At 39.5% G+C, this 22,313-nt stretch overlaps 2 protein-coding genes and 1 pseudogene across 6 annotated transcripts in view; 2 read left to right on the top strand and 1 right to left on the bottom strand.

Annotated features, from left to right (window-relative positions):
* LOC115436275 (zinc finger protein 664-like) overlaps positions 1-22,313 on the top strand; it is a 1,196,486-nt pseudogene that overhangs the window by 248,874 nt on the left and 925,299 nt on the right.
* The window catches only part of LOC115436332 (zinc finger protein 850-like), a 308,536-nt gene that overhangs the window by 51,210 nt on the left and 235,013 nt on the right, over positions 1-22,313 (bottom strand). The gene's annotated exons all lie outside the window — the stretch shown is intronic.
* Positions 12,683-22,313, top strand: part of LOC115436318 (zinc finger protein 239-like) — a 161,233-nt gene continuing 151,602 nt past the window's right edge. Inside the window, exons 1-4 of one of the 5 annotated variants that reach the window (XR_003937800.1) lie at positions 12,688-12,849; positions 12,928-13,040; positions 13,436-13,543; positions 14,991-15,140. The gene's annotated coding sequence lies outside the window, so the exon portion shown is untranslated. Of the gene's footprint in view, positions 13,041-13,435; positions 13,544-14,990; positions 15,141-22,313 lie in introns of those variants that run through there. The other 4 variants (XR_003937797.1, XR_003937799.1, XR_003937798.1 and 1 more) reach the window with 4 other exon arrangements.

Below are 22,313 nucleotides of genomic sequence, written 5' to 3'. Positions count from 1 at the left end.
AAGACGGGGTATATCCAATCGCGCTTCAGTCACGTGACGGGGTGTAACCAATCACGGCTTACATGTACATACGGTAGTTCAGTCGCTCAGGTGTAGCAGAGACTACTCCTATTAACAGTATAAATAAGCTAAATGTAGATGGGGTTCTTACTGAGGATCATAACATAATATCTAACTATTGTAGTCATTTCTATACCTAATTATACACTTCGAGATTTTGTCAGGCGAAGGCTGATGCTTCTTTAAACCTCTTAACGGTTAAAACCTGGCACGTGCAAAGCAGGGGGCCGGGGGGCGCTTGAGCCCCTGCCGCTTTGATCCTCTGCCTACAAGTGTCCTTTTTACTCGTTTTTTTTTTTTTTTTTTTTTTTGCGCAAAAAAACTGCATGACTAAAATTTTCGTGACTAAAATTTTGATCAATGATAATAAATGTTAAGAGTGGTTTAATTTGGCCGTCATCTCTGTCACGCCCCGCCCCTTCCTCCTGTGCAACCTTGCTTGCAACACAAACGCACATGCACACGTCATGTGGTCTGGAGAATGAACAAGGAGGAGGGAAGCGCCGCGATTCCAGGTACGTGAGAGTCATTCCATGACGTGACGATGATATTGAATTATTTACTCACTTACCATCGGTTTTTGGCCCCAAAACTATAGTTGTTGAAGAATAGGACCAGAGTGACAAGTGAATGTTTTGGGCAGATAGAAGGGTGGACTCTCACGTACCTGGAATCGCAGCACTTCCCTCCTCCTCATTCATTCCCCAGACCGCATGACGTGTGTGTGTGTGTGTTGCAAGCAAGGTTGAGGAAGGGGCGGGACGTGACGGAGATGAAAGGGCACCATGACCAGGTCCAGTGACAGCCAAATTAAACCACTCTTAACATTTATTATCACTGATAAAAATTTTAGTTACGAAAATTTTAGTCATGCAATTTTTTTGCGGAAAAAAAAACAAAACAAAAAAACAGTAAAAAGGGCACTTGTAGGCAGAGGATCAAAGCGGCAGGGGCTCAAGCCCCCCCAGCCCCCTGCTTTCCACATGCCAGTTTGAGACCCCTGCTGTAGATCCTCTTATAGTTTTCTCTTAAAACTATTTATTCTTTTTTTTTTTTTTTTTTTACCTCTTTTTAAACACATGACATTAAACAAGGTGAGACAGAAACAGTATCTCTGTCCTCTGTTTGTTATGCATCTACGTCTGCTAACGTTCCAGAACGTCTACTCAGACTGAGATTAAAAGGGTTAAACAAACCTGACAGACATTCCAACTAAGCTCCTCCCTCTGGCGCTGGGGGAAGCTGTAGGACCAGGTGAGGTTCTGTTCCATTCCAGGACACAGTTCACCTGAGACACACCAACACTTAGACTCTTCCATCAGCCTTCCACAGGTCAATTTTCTATTCTTTCTCTTGTTTCTGTCCCATCTTTGTGGTATTTGATTCATTCTCCATAAACTTTCAACAGTTTAGTGAGTCTGTCAACTAGGTTGCCTGTAGGGATTTTGAAGGTCCAGCAGGTGTCAGTATTCAGTGACACAGTATCAACACAGTATCAATACAGTTTGGCAATGTGTCGAAACGCTTCATGACGCCTCATCTACCCATCACTAGTCCAGACCCACAGTGAGCACCTACATTAAAGAGCCGTTAAAGGGTTAAACAGGAGAACTTTACCTTCAGATGCACAGACCTGGACCAAAGGCAACGGAGGAGGAAACTGAAAGTAAACAGAAGCCGAGTTCAGGGAGGAGTTTATGAGACTGACGCACCAAAAATACACACCAACATCATGTGGACACGGATTAGATCTGAACAAAATGAAGAAAATACAAAGTACAGACACAGAAGTGCATCAAACTGTCCTGTAAAAGGCTGTGTTATGTTCAAGCATTTACTCAGTCACTTCAAAGCATTTAACGGGAACATTTAGTGAAGAATTGACATCAAACTAATAGGTGGTGGGCCGGACCACGATATCTCATTTTTGATCAATACCAAGAAGCTGCGTGTGATTTCTTTGAATGATGACAGAGTAAACTAGAAGCACTCTGAGAGCGCAGACCTCCGCCAAGGCTGATCAGTGCCCCCCCCCCGTGGGCCCCCCCACGCCAAGGAGGTTATGTTTTTGCCAGGGTTTGTCTGTCTGTTTGTCTGTCTGTCTGTTTGTCTGTCCGTTAGTGTGCAACATAACTCAAAACGTTATGGACATATTTTGATGAAATTTTCAGGGTTTGTTGGAAATGGGATAAGGAAGAAATGATTAAATTTTGGTGGTGATCGGGGGTGGGGGGGCCCATGGGGGGGGCACAGACCTCCGCCAAGGCTGATCAGTAGCCCCCCCCCGTGGGCCCCCCCACCCCCGATCACCACCAAAATTTAATCATTTCTTCCTTATCCCATTTCCAACTAGAAGCACTCGGAGAGCACAGACCTCCGCCAAGGCTGATCAGTGGCCCCCCCCGTAGGCCCCCCCACGCCAAGGAGGTTATGTTTTTGCCAGGGTTTGTTTGTTTGTTTGTCTGTCTGTTTGTCTGTCCGTTAGTGTGCAACATAACTCAAAAAGTTATGTACAGATTTTGATGAAATTTTCAGGGTTTGTTGGAAATGGGCCCCCCCACCCCCGATCACCACCAAAATTTAATCATTTCTTCCTTATCCCATTTCCAACAAACCCTGAAAATTTCATCAAAATCTGTCCATAACTTTTTGAGTTATGTTGCACACTAACGGACAGACAAACAAACCCTGGCAAAAACATAACCTCCTTGGCGGAGGTAAAAAAATCGGCCAAACTCTATCGAAACTGTTTCCTTCATTGCCTCGCGCACCGATGTTAAATAGTCTTTTTTTCTTTAAAAAACTATCAGTTTTGTGCAGGCAAACCTGCAGGACAACTAAATGATAATGAGCAATTTGCTTAAGTTTCATGGACAACCAGGAGGTAAACAACTCAGGTTTCCTCTCACTTCAGTCTCCTGTTATCACCATGTCTTTGCTATCTTCTAAAACAGTGTGTTGATGGGAAAATCTTTTGTTGGGATGTACTTGGAACTGATCTGCCAGATGAGACAGACAGTACCCAAGCAGTCAACAGATTAGCTTTGCATTTTAGTCATGTTTTCTGATGTGATATTGTATCACCAATGTAGGGTATGAATGCTTGAAAATGCAGCAGGTTATGTGGATAATACGTTGTATCTTATGGTTGTATATACATATGTGTGTATGTGTGTGTATATGTATGTGAATATGTACATGTGTATGTGTGTGTATATGTATGTGAATATGTACATGTGTATATGTATGTGTGTGTATGTATGCAAGTTGTATGGTTTTTGACTTCACAGATTATTCAAATAAATTATATCTTTGATGAATAACTCGTGCTCCTCTCATTGTAACCTACACAGCACATTTAATGAAAGCACCCACAGCAGTCACTCAACATTCAAGTTTTCATCAACACAGTAGACAATTTAGTTTTTTAATTATTACAAAAAATCCAATTTCTCATAGAGACAACAGGACATGGCAATACACTACATACGTCTGCATTTACAAAAAACATAAGGCATTAAAGTAATAATGCACTATTCATAATAAACCGAATAAAAAATAGGCATTAAAAAATAAATAAATTTCAGAACGTAATAGACAATTATACACAAGGGCAACACCACATACCTCTGTCTGTCCATCACAGGCAAAAGTTCCCCACAGTGAAGGGACCCCAAACATGGGAACAAGTCCCTGTCCCACCCACTACCATACAATCCAACAACAGCTGCTCCAGCTACACTGAATTTGTTGGAGCACCACAAAAAATCAGGTAAATTCAGGGAAGCATAACAAACCCTGCTCCACTAGCATTATTGAAAAGGAAGTGCTGTATGCATCTAGTCACAGATGACAAAAGCCCTGTCACCGCCTTTTCTGAGACCAGCTGGGCAAGGTTTGTGCAAAGGTTAGGATTCTGCGCTCAGCCTTGGAAGGTTCCCATCCATCGAGGAGAGCTTCACATCTACTCCCAGTTGGTTGCCTAATATGTGAGAAGAATCAAAATGTTACTGACATTAACAGAAAAAAGAGAAGAGTAAATCTTTCAGATGTGAAACACTAAGAACAGGTAACCTGATCAAAGCTGCAGAGGGCCGTAAACATGAAAGGCTTCTGTTAGAATAATTGTACATAAGTTATCACATTCATGCCATACTTATGATGTTATTATATGCTATGTTGAATGAGGGCAAAGTGCTCTAAGAGTTCTTTTACAGGTTTTGCAGAAGTGAAAGCACCTCGGAAGATGGGAACCATGCCTTTGACCCATGTCGTCTGATCGAAAGCAGAAGTTCACACAAAGGCTACACAGATGTGTCTGGACGATTCAGTTTTGACATTTAATAAGAGGAAAATAGTCATGCACCCATGTACTAACAATGTGATCAATACGTAAACCCTCAGACTAATCACACCCATGTAACTAGGGAACACCCAAATGAAATAAATGAGGAGAGCAAGGGCAGGACCCTCAGAGTGAGTTGGGACATTGTAACTGAGCAGTGTTCTGTCAACTACTCTCCTCGCGAGCAAGAGATACTTGATTCCTGTGTGTTCTTGTGTCTTTCTTTATATCTAGGTCAGTGGTTCTTAACCTTGTTGGAGGTACTGAACCCCACCAGTTTCATATGCGCATTCACTGAACCCTTCTTTATTAAAAAATATAATATGATTTTTTTCAAATTCAAGACACAGATATATGTTTTACTGGTGCACAAAATGAACCGTGCATTAACATCACTGTGTTCAAAGAACAAAACCAATACAGTGCATGAACTCACAACAAATTACATACCTTTTCACAAAGACATGACCTTTTTTAATACTACCACACTGAAATGGTTTTAATTTTTAACCTTATGTATTCCAATAATGAATTTTTTGTATTTATGCTATTTATCATTTTTAACATTTTAACACACACCCATCACCTAATTTCCATCAGGCTACAATAATAATGAATATTTACTACAAATCAGTGTGACTTCTGCTGTTGCCTTTGACAGACCAGTTCAGAAATGCGTGGCTTCACCTTGGCAGGTGCCACTCTCTTTCTCCATCCGCGACGGTGCATCGGTCGTCACATGATTGTAACTGACCAGTGCGGTGGCCGAAAATGTAAACAAACGCTACACATGGCTGCCTCTGTGGTTAACAGGAAGTAGCAAAAGTCATAACAACGATGTGGAAAATACTCAAATAATTCATCATCAGACGAGTGGAAGAGATTATAAACACTTCCGGATGTGTTGTAGTGCTATAAGCAACAACAATACACCGCGTATATTGGATGTCAATCAGAGAAAGAGTCTCCGAAGCCGTTTGTTTACATACACGGACCTAGCCCAACACACACACCTGACTAATGAGTTGAGTGTGTGTCTTGACCTCCGCCGAACCCCTGAGACTGACTCACCGAACCCCTAGGGTTCGATCGAACCCAGGTTAAGAACCACTGATCTAGGTGTTTTGAACCTGACAGCTTCTCATTCATTTATGTGGGGCAGGTCTTGTAGCTTCAGAGGCCATGTATCATCAGACCTGCTCCAAACCATACACATATTATCTGTACAAGAAGGTCAATGCTGCCCCAGAGGCAAACCCAATCCAGACATTTGGTCCAGAATAAGCCAGAGTGTTTACTCTTTTCTTGGATGGATGAATGGGTTTACCCTTTTCTAGGCAAAGTCTGCAAGACTCACCTGTTGTGTCTCCACCAGAGCAGTATGGATGGAGGATGGAGGGAGACTATTGGTTGTCTGCTGGATGACTCCCTGCTCCAAAAGTGGTTTTGGAGTTAGTTTCACTGCATTTGCAAAGTACGTCCGTGTTTGGGAGGAAACTGCACCAGCACACAGCAGCATAGTGCTTCAAGGGAAGCATCTAACCCCTTTATGTCTCCTTCTCTCAATGTCACCACAATCTCTCTCTCTCTCTCTCTCTCTCTCTCTTGCTCTCTCTCTCTCTCTCTCTCTCTCTCTCTCTCTCTCTCTGAGTTACTGTTTAGAATTGAAACCCTGATGCATTATTTGTTTGCTTGAATATGATTATTGGTGTTTTATAACATTTTTAAAATAAAACAGCTTCTAACCTCCTCTGTAAAAACCTTATTAACTTGTATATGCAAATAAACTAAAACTAGCTTCTACCCTAAATAACATTCCTATGCTATGAGTATGGAATTGTAAAAAGCCTAATTCAGCTAAATGACACTCACACTTCACAGGTAAGAAAGACACAAATATAGAAATATATGCATACAGTGATCCCTTATTTTTCGCGGTTAATGGGGACCGGCGCCCCCCGCGAAAATCGAAAATCCGCGAAGTGGAGCCGGAGCCCTCCGAGCCTATCCTAGACCTAGGTACATGTATGTATGTATCTATAAATAGTATATAAGTACTGCAAATGTAATAATTATGAAATAAATGAGATATATATATATAAAAGAAAACAATGATTAGTACATGTATACATGCATATATATAGATCGGATACATGTACATGTACGTAGTGTAAAACATCTGAAAGAAAAGAATGTAGAAAGTAAACAAAACATACACACGTGCATACGTACTAACAGCTGATACGTACTCTCTCCTCTCTTCATTCGTGATGCTTATCCATCGTATACATACACGAACACACGCACATATACTCCCAGCTCTCTTTTCCTCTTATACGCACAAGAAACGAATCAGTTCTCTCTCTCTCTCTCTCTCTCTCTCTCTCTCTCTCTCTCTCTCTCTCTCTCTCTCTCTCTCTCTCTCTCTCTCTCTCTCTCTCTCTCTCTCTCTCTCTCTCTCTCTCTCTCTCTCTCTCTCTGGTCTCGAGCATCAACACACACAAACACACGTACATGCATGAACTGACATTTCTACATTCTCTCTCTCTCTCTCTCTCTCTCTCTCTCTCTCTCTCTCTCTCTGGCAGCTGCGGCCTCTCGTCTGCTGTGGGGTGGATTTTCGCGGAATTTTTGCGATTTTTTCTTGATTTTTTATTTTTTGATGAATATTTCTGAAAAATCCGCAAATAACTAAAACCGCGGAACTTAAAGCGCGAATTGGCAAGGGATCACTATATATATTTTTGTACTGTCATTAAAAACTACCTGTACTAGTTTCACAACAATTTCTTCTAAGTACAAACTTTCATTAGTTTAATCACTTCACCACTCATTCCATCCAGATCCACCTCAGAACAGGAGGTCATTCCTACCTGTGACCTTTAAACTCTAGAACTCCTCCCTCTGAGTGTCACACACCCTATCTGACATTTAATCCATTCAGGATTATATTTTTCCATGCAGGATTATGGGTCATTCCAGAATTGGAGGACATTTGACGTCCCACCCATCACATTTTAAATAATCCATGTACAAAATACTAAAACATGGAGTTTCTGTGTAAATTTACTCGTCCTGAGACCAAATCTAAAAAAACTGGGAGAAAAGAATGTTTGTAAATAGTTTTAAAAATACCAAATAAGTCTGGAGTACCCCCTAAAATGCCATTTTTCACTTGTCCCAACCCCCTGATGACCAAATTGAATCTCAAATAAAACAGTTAAAATGAAATTTAAATCTCTTTTTTTTGGTATGACTAGTTTCATTGGTGTCTCTTGTAATTGCAGGAACATTTTTTTTAATAAACATAATATTTTAAATAATAATTATTATGCATGGAACCTGTGTCCCACAACATGCACACAACCCTGTTACCCATAACCTTTTTGCATGGTAGAAGAAGAAGAAAGCAGTGAATCACATGATATGATGGAATTGACATCATCAAACAGTCTTCCAAAAGAATGGGTAGAGCAAAGGTATGTCCTCTCTTCTATTTTTCATATTTTCATAAGATTGTGAGCCTTGATTGAATGTCTCACTCTACCTCACTCAACCCTGTTACCCATATTAATAGGATAAGACAAATTCTTTTTGATTTTTTCTTTACTTATTTACATAAGTAAGTGTGTCCTCTTGGTCAGCAGTAACAGCTAGCTAAGTAGCTAGCTTCTATGCCTGAGAAAAAGCTAACATTAGTCTGGATTTACAACCCTGTTACTTACAACCCTGTTACCGTTATTAGAGTAACAGGGTTGTACTACATTAATGGGGTTGCATCTCCTCCAGTTTACTCAGACTTTACAAACTATTATTTATGGTTCCAGTCAATAATTTACATTATCTGAGATAGAATTTAGTTAATTTACATATTGTAAACACATTCCTGAATTTTCCAGACTGCATTGTTTCCTTTTATTTCCTAATGGTAGTCCAAATGGATTATGGTTGCAGCAACTACCTTGATGGGATTATTAACTTGACATAAATCAAACTATATATAAACAGTGAGTTACAATTCCTAATAGGGGACACTAAATTAAGTTAGATAATTTTTTTTCTTACAGTGTGGCCCATCATTGAGTGCTGCTGAAAAGCAGAGATGCCATCGTGCCAAGCGTGATGCTGATGTACAGAGGAGACAACAGTGTTTACTAAAAAGACAGAAATGAAGGAAAGATGGAGAAACAGGAAAGAAGTTGTTTCAAAAAGACCGCAGTGACAGAGGACAGCATGCCCAACGAAAAAAGTGGAGAGAGGCTCATAAGAGGAGTAAAGCCAGGAGAACGTTACCTGAAGGGTTAATAATGGGGGGGGCTTAATATCGAATACCATATTAGCCCTGATTTTCTGATGCAACAAGATGTTCTAAGCACTCCTGTGTAATTTTTTTGAAATTGTCATCCAAACCCCCCCTACCCTGAAAATTACTTTTTTAACTCTGAAAATTACCACTTTCCCAGCTTCTTCACTCTTTTGTCTGGTGCAGTGTGTAAATATGTTCATGATGGGCCATTTAATGATCTTATAAGTGCCATATTGTATCGTAAGAGTACTTTGTACAGTGAAAAGTCTAATGTCAAGGTCATGTTGTAGGTTAAAGGTCACCAAAATGCCTAGTTTTTTTCAAAAATTCATACCATTCTGACATTTTATCAAATCTGTCCTCAGTTCTGTTCCCTCTGGTTTCCTGGTGGGATCCCCCCAAGGCCTTTGGCCCTTTAAAGACACATTACAGACAAAATATTAAAACATGTACTTTACATTTGAATTTGCCGCCATTAGTGTGGTGGGAAACACTAGCACACATTTAGGAAGGAATCACCAACACTTCATTCATTCATTCATTTTCTGAACCCACTTTCTCCTCACTGGGGTCACAGGGGTCTCTTGGAGCCTATCCCAGCTACTTATGGGTGAAGGCGGGGTACACCCTGGACATTTCGCCAGTTCATCACAGACTGAACATATAGAGACAAACAACCACTGTCACATTCACACCTATGGGTGATTTAGATTAGCCAGTTAACCTATCAGAACATGTGTTTGGATGGTGGGAGGAGCCAGAGTACCCGGAGAGAACATGCAAATTTCACACAGAAAGGTCCTACCCCCATCGACTGGTGTTAGAATGGAACCCAGGACCTTCTGTCTGTGAGGCACCAGGTCTATCCACTGCACCACCCACAACAGGACATATACATGTAAATGTCAAAGTCATGTAAAACTACTGTTTGTTCTTTTTGACATGTCTGTATGGAGAATACATGAGTAAATAGTTGTGTTTAATGTGTCTTATTGAATGTCAGTTGTTTGTGGTCAGTAGATGTGTTCTGAGGAGAGAAACCTGAGCCCAACATTTGGAAGAACCCACATTAACAGCTTCATTCCATGAAATATGCATTTGGACCATTTGGGTGACCTTTGACCTATAATTTGACCCTTGACACTACACCTTTTTTAGTGCAAAGCACTCTGAAGACATGACATGTCTCACAAAAAACTTTTAAGGCCCAGCATGAGCAGATTGTTACATTGTACTTCATCAAAAGTGAAGAAGGTTTGAAAGTTTCCAAAAACCCCATGTTTTCAGGGCTGAAAAAGTAATTTTCGGGGTAGGGGGTGGTTTTTGGATGAAAATTTAAAAAAAAAATACACAGGAGTGCTTAGAACATCTTGTTGCATCAGAAAAGCAGGGCTAAAGTTGAATCTGAAAAATTTCTTGAAATAAGCCCCCCCATTATTATTATTATTGTTTTTTTGTTTTGTTTTGTTTTGTTTTTGGGGGGGCGTTGTTATTTGAGAAACAGTGCTGACAGAAAGTATTAAAAGTTATTCAAAGAATACTTTGGTGTCTTGAGCATTTGTCACTTTTATATAATGATCTATAATCAGAAATAATGTAGCTGTTACTTCATACAACCCTGTTACCCTAATTTCAACCCTGTTACCATATCTTTTTAATTGAAAATAATCATAAATTACTTTATCAGCTCAAAAGTGTTCAACCCATTGCCCTTTAAAGAGTTTATGTAATTATATGCAACATGTGTCAGAGTAAATATTATAAAATAAATACTGAAATTGTTAAAGTGAAACATGCCAATATTGAAAAGTTGGCCGAGACAGATTTTGAAAGTTGCTAAAATTAATTTAAATCAAGTCATATGTGAAACCAAATGGTTATTAAGAGAGAATGTTCCTTTCTTTACTTAATGGAAAAGGAATTACATTTAAGAAATTAATTAATGCACTTTTTTCAGGTTCCTTAGTGTTGGTAACAGGGTTGTACCAAGTATTACAAACACCACATAAATCATGTAATAAAAATTGTACCATTGATGTGTAAGCTGAGCCAATCAAGGCCTTTGATAGTTTATTACCTATTATTGATGAATATATAATGGAAAATTAGAAAAGTGAAGGTTTATTTTTCAAGAATTTTGAAGCCCAAATGTCCTCCAATTCTGGAATGACCCTTATATTTGCACTAAGGCAGGCATGTCCAAAGTCCGGCCCGGGGGCCAATCACGGCCCGCGGTCAGATTTTCTATGGCCCACAGCTTCGGTTTTATAATGTATTATTTATGGCCCACTTGGACTGTTGAACCGAGTACATGAATCATAAAAGGTTCAAAATGCAGTTTCTCCTTTCACCTCATGGTGGCAGCACCACTCTAACTCTATCTGGTTCTGTGACCTTGCCGTGAACCCTTTTCGCTAATTTCTAACCATGGCGCCTGTAAATAAAAAAACGAAAGTTGACAGTGAGGGCCGCCGCTTCCAGGAGAGATGGGAATTACAATTTTTTCCCCTGAAAATCGAGGCGATTGTGTTTGCCTAATTTGTCAAGAGACTGTTGCCTTGTTTGAGGAATTCAATGTAAAGAGACACTAGCAGACAAAACATGCTAACGCATACGACAAGCTAGCACGGAGTGAGCGCTCCGAAAAAGTGAAGCAAATTCAAGCTGCTTTAAACTCACACAGTGACTCTTCATGTGAACCTGGGAGTTCAATGAATTCGCCACCAAGGCAGGCTACCAAGTTGCCAGGTTAGTTGCCTCTAACTGCTGGTGTTATGTACTTGTAGATGTGACACAAATTTTACTTTCTGAAGGATTTTGTGAAAGACAAGAGTAAGAGTCATATGTTTTCATCTTAAACGTTAACAGACTTTACATTACTGAGTAATATATGAGTAATGATTACTCATATAAGTCATGTTTAAAATGAATGTGGGGTTAAGATTTTTATCAACTTCTTGGACGTTTGTTCTACGTTATCTGACTCCAGTGTGAAAGGAAGGCAGAATTGTTTTTTTTTTTTAACTTGTTCACACCTGAGTGGCTTAGATTTGGTTACATTGCCATTTAAAAAAATGATATTGTGACAATGAAAATAAAATTGTTGTAGAACAGTGCTTTTATATGTAATTTTTACTGTTCGAAAAACATCCGAGGGGACCACTGGCCCCTGGCAGTCTCCACATTATCAGATCTGGCCCTCTTTAAAAAAAGTTTGGACACCCCTGCACTAAGGACCATATTTTTCAGATCTAGAAACATCTATAACAAGTGTAATTTTGGTACATTTGTATTTTCAACAGAATGACAAATTATAACAAGAATATTGTAACCCCCTGTAAATCTCTTGTACATTTCTAGTACATAACTGCATAGCATTGTTGATTATTCATTTTACTTATTTATTTATTTTTCCTTGCTCTTGAGTTGCTTTCTTTCTGTACTTTAACTGTGTTGCAGCAACTATAATGTGCACATTTCTGCCGGGAATTAATAAAATAGCCTATTTCTAATTCTGATATGTTTTTAAATTGCTAACTTAGCATTAGCTGTCATCACACTTCAAACTCTAGTAAATAACTGCAAGTTAGCTAAGCTAGCTAACGGACCACATACTTGAGTTTAGCTAATTGACTGTTAGCAGCTTTTCTACTTGTTTGTGCTGATTACTCACCTCTTCCCTCCCCCTCGTCATAACCGTCATTCTCGGTCAGGACTTCCAGCTCCTCCTTCAACGCCCGGCGGTGGGAACAGCTGCTGCCCAGAGCCGCATCGGTCTCTATTTCACTGTGATCCTCCATCACACAGGAGACCGAAAAATGTTCACAAGTACTGAGACGGGTTTCTCAGTAAATGAACGAATTGCTGTTATTTAACGAATTGTTCTGTTATATCAGTTTTGCTTTTTGAATAATAGTGAGGGCATAATTCAAAAAGCAAAACTGATATAAGTGAACAATTCGTTTAACAATTCGTTCAGTTATTGAAAAACACTTTACATTACGTGGACCAATCAGAAGGCTGTAAACTGACATGGCCAGCCAATCAGAATGCAGCTTGTTGTCATTCCAGGAAGCGCCAGCCCCGTTTGTTCCTCCTTTGTTTTTGCTGTTAGAGCCAGAGACAAGCCGTGAAGCGGGTTCATCCAACTTCATTCTACTCGATGTTAGTCGGTGGGTTTGGACACAGATTCTCATCTTTTGATACTTAGGAGCAGTTTGAGCTCAAATCTACCCAAGTCTTTTTCCTCCTGGATATCTCGGTGCTCTCCGCTATAGTTAGCCGGTACCGGAGCTGCTAACTCTCGTGCAGTGAAGCGGAGACGGTCATGTGACTTTGGGTGGATTTCCTTTTCAGTCCTCGCGCTGCTTGAACATGCTCCGGTTGTTTTCTATGCGCTGCATAGGAGTTTGTTTAGAGCCGTTGCTATGGAGATAACATGGCGGTAGTAGGAACACGAGAGCACCAGCAGCGCTGATATTTCTAATTCCGCCCAAAATACACAGTTTAATCTTATTTCCTGTTCAATAGAACAGAGTTTGTTCTGATATAGATACTTGTACATTGTGATGAATAACAGTGACTAACGCCCCCGTTTGTGCCTGAGCACCCCCCTCTCAGCTTTCTCATCCAGAACGCCCCCTGGGGGGCGGTCCCACCCCCGTTGAAAAACCCTAGTGGAGGATGTTAAAGTCATGTCTGCTGTTTGTTTGTTCCACTTGTAGATTTCCTGCCTCAGTGGATGAAATCCTGGAAATGCAGAGCCATCATACAGACCTTCTGGAGCTGCTGGGTCACAGATTGGATCTTTAGGACTGAAAAGCTTTTCTGAGGTCAGTGAATACTCCAACTGTGGGATGGTTTGGATTTATTGAACTGCTGATTTCCTCTGTTGAGTCTATTAATGCCAGTGAAGTTCCTCTGCTCTGCTTTATGTTTATCTATGAATTTGTCCAACTGTTTACTGAATAGTTTTTCTAGAATTTGTGAGAATTGAGGTCGAACTGAAACAGGTCTGGAGTTTGTGAAATGGTGGTTAATCCTAGATTTATAAAGAGGGAACTTTTGCAAATTTCCTTTGATTTTAATTTAGGCATAGTCCAGGTTGACTGTTGGTTTACAGAAATATGTATTCCTGATGTTTCATATACCGCATAAGTGTTTTTGTGTGCGTTTTTTTGTTTGTTTTGAAGATGGTTTTAGCAGAGATTAGAGTTAGAAGAGTTTAGTGCGTTCATGTCTCACAGATAGCTGCTGTCTAGGTCGTCTGACTGAATTTGTCATGTATGGAGCAGGAGATGAGGAGGGATTTTTCCTCCTGTTGCTCAGTACATGTGCAGACTATTAGTAGATGGAGTTGTAATGTAAAACAAACTTCACTTTGGTCTTGCTCTTTAGTGAGTCATGTGTTGTTTGTATGTGAGGTTATTCTAATGTTTGTTGTAGTTGTTGGCTTTCCTGGCCTTTGTCTCCCAGAGCCCCCTCCTCAGCTGGTCCATAGTGAGGGAGAGGGGGTAGGAGGTGATTAGAGGGCCTCCTCTGTTACAGGGCGGGCAGAGGAGTCTATAGTAACTTGGGGGGGTCCATACTGGAGAAGTGTGAAGAGGGACCTGAATGGGTGGGGGCTGGAGTCAGGACAGATTCAAACCTGTTGAAATGCAAATTCAGCTCGTTTCTGATCTCCATTAAATGGTGGGCGGTCGTTACTCAATGTGTTCAGGGTGCAGCGGTGAATTTGGATGCATCACCAAGAAAAAGAAAACTGGTATAACTCAACAGGTTTTTGTCCAATCAGCACCAAACTTCATGTGCGTGATAAGAGTCACACCCTGAACATAATGACATGACAAAATTGAATCTGACTCATAGTGCCACCTATTGGTAACAATAAATGATTTATTTTGGTATTTTGATGTGCAGATTGAACATGTCCAATTTAAATTTTCTCAGAAAACCTGAAAAAGTTCATGATTTAAAACGTTTCAAGTTGGTGACCTTAGGTAACATCATATGATCATGGTGGTGCTGCGAGTTCTGAGGTTTTTCTTAATATAAAACAAGAAATTGTTGTAACTCATTCGTACATTGTCGAATCTGCATCAATTTTCACATGTAAAATAAGAGGGTTGAGTTTATAAATGTTTGAAAATGTCCTATTAATTATCTAACTAGTTAATGTTGTCTGTCTGCTTCATCTGGTTTGAAAGGGATGTGTTTGTTGTGTTCCATTCCATTGCATTTCAGTGACCACCTCTTCTGTTTCTTTGTGTGTTGATGTAGAGAGAAGCCAAAGGTGGATTTAAAGTGAAACCTAAGAGTTGTATCTGGACAAAGATCACCTGATTCCAGCAAACATGGATGGAAGACCCACCTGTGACCAGTGTGGAAAGACTTTCACCAGTGCAAGTCACCTAAAAATCCACCAACGCATCCACACTGGAGACAGACCATATGAATGTGACCAATGTGGAAAGAGTTTCACCCAAAGGAATGTGCTTAAAGCTCACCAACGCATCCACACTGGAGAAAGACCATATGAGTGTGACCAGTGTGGAAAGGGTTTCATTGTAGCAAATGAATTGAAAATCCACCAACGTGTCCACACTGGAGAAAGACCATATGAGTGTAACCAGTGTGGAAATGCTTTCACCAGAGCACATCATCTAAAAATCCACCAACGTGTCCACACTGGAGAAAGACCATATGAGTGTGACCAGTGTGGAAAGGGTTTCATTGTAGCAAATGAATTGAAAATCCACCAACGTGTCCACACTGGAGAAAGACCATATGCGTGTGACCACTGTGGAAATGCTTTCACCACAGCAAGTGACCTAAAAATACACCAACGCAGCCACACTGGAGAACGACCATTTGTCTGTGACCAATACAGAAAGAGTTTCACCCAAAGGTATGGCCTTAAACGTCACCAACACATCCACAGTGGAGAAAGACCATATGAATGTGACCTGTGTGGAAATACTTTCACCATGCCAAGTTACCTAAATATCCACCAACGCATCCACAGAAGTCAAAAACTGTATTGCTGTGGCCAGTGTGGAAAGGCTTTCACCACCGCAAGGTCCCTACACATCCACCAACGCATCCACACTGGAGAAAAACCACGTCTGTGACCAATGCGGAAAGAGTTTAACCCGAAGGAATGTGCTTAACTGTCACCAACGCATTCACACTGGAGAAAGACCACATAATTGTAACTGGTGTGGAAAGTTGTTCACCAAAGCTAATCACCTAAAAATCCACCAAAATGTCCCTCAGCACCAGAAGAAACACAGTGTGTGTGAACCAGCAGCACCCATGTCTGAAAAGAACATCAGACTTTAAAACCTCCAGATCAGACTTCACAGAATCCAGATGTGAAGACAAACGTCACACTGAAGGCTGTGTTTTGTTGTCCTCAGAGTACAGAAGTGTGTTCTAATGCACCACCTTCACAAAACAGTGACGTTACTGAACCTCAACCTGCCACGAGGTGAAAAGTTCATCTAATGGAGGTCAACAAGGACCAGGAGCCTCCTGTACAAAGGCTGTGTACGCACAAAAACGTGGCGTACGCCCTTTTCCATGCTCACGTTCAGATGTACAAAGCGTGAAATGACCGTGGAAACTGACGTCCGTTCTAGTCCAGACACTGCTGACAACACCAAGCAATGGAATCGCACAGGTCACCAAACAATTCCCTTGGTATTTGTGTGCATTCACGTTCAATGGCTGCTCTCAATTCAGTGACTGTTGTAGATCTCATAGTGTAGACTCTGTCTTTTAGGTATCCCCATAAAAAAGGTCTAGTGGTGTGAGGTCTTGGGTGTGAGGCAATGTGTGATTCCATTGCTTGGCGTTGTCAGCAGTGTCTGGACCAGACCAGACGTCAGTTTGAGAACAGGTGCTGACAAAACAATAAAAGGATGTTTGAAAATTCTTTTACATTTTGAAAATTAAATTAATTTTAATAAACACCGACTTTACAATGATTTAAAGCAGGGGTCACCAATCCTAGTCCTCGAGGGCCGGAATCCTGCATGTTTTAGATGTATCCCTCTTCCAACACACCTGATTCAAATGCTAAGCCTATAATCAAGCTCTGCAGAAGCCTGATAATGACCGTCACATGTGCTGGAAGAGGGAAACATCTAAAACATGCAGGATACTGGCCCTCGAGGACCAGGATTGGTGACCCCTGATTTAAAGTGTATACATTTTTTGGGACATCCTGAATATTTAATTTATTTTCTTTTAAAGTGTTTTGCATTACGCACCACAAGAGAGTTCTTGCTTTTAATTTCATTATACATATGTATAATGACAATAAAGGCATTCTATTTTATTCTAACACATCTGGCTCTTCAAGTGTTCATTTATTTTTTTCTTAATGCTACATTTACATAAAATCAGAAACGGCACTGATATATTTTGTTCATTCTTAGAAAGAAGTGCAGTTTGAGTTGATGATAAAATTCAAAATTTAAAAGCAAGAAAAAAAAATCATTTCCAGGTACTACCTCCAGGTTAGATGAGTTCATATAGTGTTAATTATTTGCACTTGTCATTGTTGAAAACACTTTTGGTTACAGATGTACATTTCATTTTGAGTCCATTCCATTACCTTTAATATATTTCATTTAAGACATTGTCAGTGCTTGTTAATATTTAATGTGTCTGCTTTAAAAGCAGTTTTTCCTAAATGGTCCTTTAACCTTGGTCCTAAAATGGTCCATTATTATAAATAAAATAGCTCTGTGGTGTGGTTCTCAAGCTTTTTGTACTCTCAATGATCCTGTCTGATAAAATGTAGATATTCATAAACTGTAAACATTTGCAATGACTGTAAACCAGTAGAAAAAAAAAAAAAAAAGTAATGTTAGCGTTTGTGTCTTTTATGGAATCAAACCCAAACTTGGACTGCTTCAGTGTCTCTTTCAGATGTTTCTTTTCTTCCTGTGTGGCGTACAGTTCTCTTTTCACAGCTTCATAGTCATCATAGAGCTGGTTGAACTGCAGGTTGAGTTGGTTCATCTCTTTCCTGGACACAAACTTACATTCATCTACAACACAAAAAGGAGATACATTAACTCTTCATGTGCAACACATCAGCTTACAAACATCCACAGACACACACACACAACACACAGACTATCTGTTTCTCTGTCACTACTCACCCGACCACCAACCAACACAGACAGACACAAAATAGTATGACTTGTGCAGACCTTCAGAAGAATCTAGAGCACGGGTGCCAAACATGCGGCCTGGGGGCCAAATCCGGCCCGCCAAAGGGTCCAGTCCGGCCCATGGGATGAATTTGTGAAATGCAAAAATTACACTGAAGGTATCAACAATTAATGGTGCCAAAATCATTTTAATTCAGGTACAGACACATACAGTCCAATTAGATTTTAAGTGGGTCAGAACCAGTGAAATATGATCATAATAACCTATAAGTAATGACAACACTAATTTTTTTTAATTTTTTTTTTTTGGTGTAAAAAAGTAAATTTACATGAAAATGTTTACATTACCAAACTATAGTTTTACAAAAGATGTGAATAACCTGAACAAATATGAACAAACGGAAATGTCTTCAGAAAAGTAAATGCAATTTTACCAACATTCTGCCTGTTACTAAATGTTTAGTGCGATTGTAATGCACATGTGTAAATGACAAACTGATAAAAATGAGGCAGAATATTGTTAAAATGTTAAAACTGCACTTGTTTTTCTTATGACAATTCAAGTTATTCATGTTATTTAGATTTTTAAGAAAACTTTGTAGATGTAAACCTGATCATTATATAATTTTATTTTTTCACTGTTATTATTTTACTGGTCTGGCCCACTTGAGATCAAATTCGGCTGAATGTGGCCCCTGAAGTAAAATGAGTTTGACACTTCTGATCTAGAGGATCTGCCTCAGGTTTGCTTGTGGGGCAGGTAGCAGGGGCCTTATCTTCATCCTGTATTCTCTTTCTTTCATATCTGGCACAAACAATAGAGTACAGTTCAGTTAAAAACCCAAAATAATCAACACATTGAGAGATAATGCAATAACATAATAAAGAAGGCCATACAAATAGATCTGATTTGCTCAGATAGTTAACAAGTGAACCAGAAAGTCGAAAACCACACATGACATGACACTGACCTGGCCACCTTTCCTGAGGTGTCTCTGGTGCTGCTGTGTGAAAAAACAGATGGAACCAAATCTGGACGATCACAATCCATGGACGATGTTCCTGATAAGAGAAAGAAACACTTAGCTCTGCTTATTGTTCCTTTGAACCTTGTTTAACCTATTTGCTCTTTCATGAGCTCAGCCATAATGAGCACCAACAGCACAAGCATTAACGTTAATTCAGAGTTCAAGAAAATCGTACACTACATGTAACATTAGCTGTTTGAAGACACTTTGAGGATTTTCAGCCTGAACCAGCGAACCTAAACCAGGGTTCCCACTGTTTCCCTGAAATTATTTTCCAGGACATTTTCAGTCACTGCAGAGACAAGTTATCCCATAATACACTCCTCCATTCCCCTGTCCTTCTCCTTCTGTGGAAGTGTTCTTTTCTACAGTTGTAACTTGCATTTACCCAGACTGTTTCTATGTTTATTACTCAGACATTTGATGTGCAGTCTATGGCTAGAATTTATCTATGAGCAATAATTATGACAAATGTATCCTAGAATAATGCAAACACACCCACAGATCACAGCGGAGCACTTCATTAGCCTGACAAACTGGAGTTACAATGTTCAACTGGACAATTCACACTCAACTTTCTCTTCTCTGTTACTTTTTCTCCTGCACTTCCTCTAAAAATATTTGTATAAATCGCTGAAAACTATTTCCTTTGTTTCATCTCAGTTTAGACACACAAGGTCACAAGGCAGGGGGAGGATCAATAATTTTCCAGGATAACTCAACCATTTCCAGGACATTTGACCTTTTTTCTCATTTTCCAGGTTTTCCAGGACACGTGGGAACTCTGCTAAACCATCCATGCAGCTAATCTTAGTACTTAACAACAAAAGTTAAACTTAACGTTACAACACAGAGCCAACTTTACAAACATTAGTAGAAGACAGACATATTTGTCAGCCAGTTAACGTTAGTTCAGCTCTAATCAAACTAATACTGTGTCATTAACTGTGGTAAAATCACACACAGTCCTAACTTACTCATTATCCAGCTCATGTTGTCAAACACAAACATACCAGACACGACTGCCGTGCATTCTGCAGTTTTACATTGGAATGATGAAGTGTCTCCTTGTAGATGTTCTAATGGACCTGCAGGTTTGTCTTTCTCCGCCTTCGTTCAGCTTTACCACACTCGCTTTTTTCACTCCTGACTGGCGTCTTCTGTCCATGGTGATTTTTTTCTCACCAGAGATAACCTTCACTTTAGTGGGAGCAGTTGAATCAATTATAGTTGAAATCTTGAATCACAGGATCCAGATGTGAAGACTAAAGCCAACCAATTAATTTGGCCGATTATAGCGTATCACAGATTAAAGGTAGTGTAGGAGATCCTGGAGAAAAGGTTTGAGCAAGCTACATTTTGAAAATACACAATTCAAAAGTCCACACACAGGGTTGACCTTTGACCTGTTTCCTGTTGGTTTCCAGTGTTGCTGAGCTGTGGTTGTGTGTTGGAGATTCCAGCCAGTCCAGACTTGTACTTGAACTTGGACTAATGTTAGTTCAGTCTAATCCAGAGGTTCTCAAACTGTGGGGCGGAACCCAAAGGAGGGGTGTGAAGTCTTACCAGGGGGGTCATGGGATCAGTCCTGAGTGTTTGTTTTGTTCTTCAGGTTAGAACATGTTTCAGGTGGAGATCATATTGTGAAAGTGAACATTCCATGTGTCAGTCTGATAGAAGTGTATTTACCTGGATGCAGGTCCTGAACCTGTGGGTCGGACTCATTGATGGTGGAACGGATTCATTCCCAGTGTCTGTGACTGGGACTGAATGAGGTCTGTGCTCTGCCACTGCTGTTCTGCTTTTATTCTGTTATTTCGGACTGGAGTGAGCAAGTGCAACCGCATTTCATTCTTTATATACTTGTACATATGACTGACAATAAAGTCTGTTCAAGTCTAATATAGGATATATATACAGGCAATATAGGATATATACAGGTAACATAGGATATATACAGGTAATATAGGATATATAGAGGTGATATAGGATATATACAGGTAATATTGGATATATACAGGCAATATATTATATATACAGGTAATATAGGATATATACAGGCAATATAGGATATATACAGGTAATATAGGATATATACAGGCAATATAGGATATATACAAGTAATATAGGATATATAGAGGTGATATAGGACATATACAGGTAATATAGATAATAAACCAATAAATAATAAACCAACTGTCCTCTATTGTTTTCAACAGGACAACCATCTCTTGTCAGGATCGTCCTTTTCATCATATTTGTTGTCGTGTTTCTTCTCACCATTGCTGTTGTGGCAAAAACCATGACAAAAAGGTGAGACAGAAGCCATTTGTTTGCCTGTAAATACATATAAAATACAAATGAGCTGCATTTTCTGCAATGATTTAATAAACAAATGGCCTCAGGAAATGTAGTTTTATATTTGTGAACTGAATCATGAGGCATCAGACATGTTGTTTGTTAAATTCTGTTGGGAATGTAGTGACATCAGCTCTGTGTGACAAGAGTTCCTTCCAGTGGTACACTGTGTAGTCAGTGTTGTGGTTGTCATATAACACTGAAACTTCCACTTCTGTTTTCCTGACTGGACAAACACTAATAGAGGAACTGAAAATGTTTGAGTCCAGTAGTTTTACCCTCATCTGTCTTTCACTGTGGACATTGTGGACATTCAAACATGCAAACATCATGACAAAGGAATTTTATTATTTCAACAATTTTAAAGATCCATCATGATAGGAACATTTTCATTGCACTTCTTTGGACTTTATCTCTGTTAAAAGAGTTTAATTTCATGCAGGTGAAACATAAATGTAGAATGCAAACATGATACAGTGTACATGACCACTTATATATTCTATTTATAGTATTATTTTATTGGAGTTGTGACTAACAGTGACTCTAAAGTCGTGCAATAGTCTGGGTTTTCAGCTTAGTCTTCAAGTAGAATAGAAACAATCATCAGAGACGAGAAAGAAAGAAAGCATTAGGAAAGTTCATTTGGAAGAGAAAGAAGTTGAAGTTTAGGAAATACCATGAGGAGCTTCTCACCAGATGGTCATAGAGCGCCACCTGGTGTCACTCTTTAGTTACTTTACAAATAACACTGGCCCAAACCAGGATTAATAACAAACATTTAACCCATAAAGACCTGATGCTTCTTTAGTGGCAGTTCACAAATGAATTTTTCTCTATTTTTAACCCTGCTTAAGTGATTTATCACCATTTCTTTACAATATTACCTTCTGTATTTTGTATTTTTAAGTGAAAATCAGGTATTTTCCTATATTTAATTCACTGATCATGTAGATGTTTATTAAAGATCGGATTAAAGTTAATAGTTATTATATCAGAAACAGAGAAAACTGAAGAAAAAGATTATTATTTTT

This window comes from Sphaeramia orbicularis, chromosome 16 (genome assembly GCF_902148855.1).
Source record: "Sphaeramia orbicularis chromosome 16, fSphaOr1.1, whole genome shotgun sequence".
NCBI classification, from domain to species: Eukaryota; Metazoa; Chordata; class Actinopteri; order Kurtiformes; family Apogonidae; genus Sphaeramia; species Sphaeramia orbicularis.
This window is presented reverse-complemented; position numbering and strand designations above follow the sequence as displayed.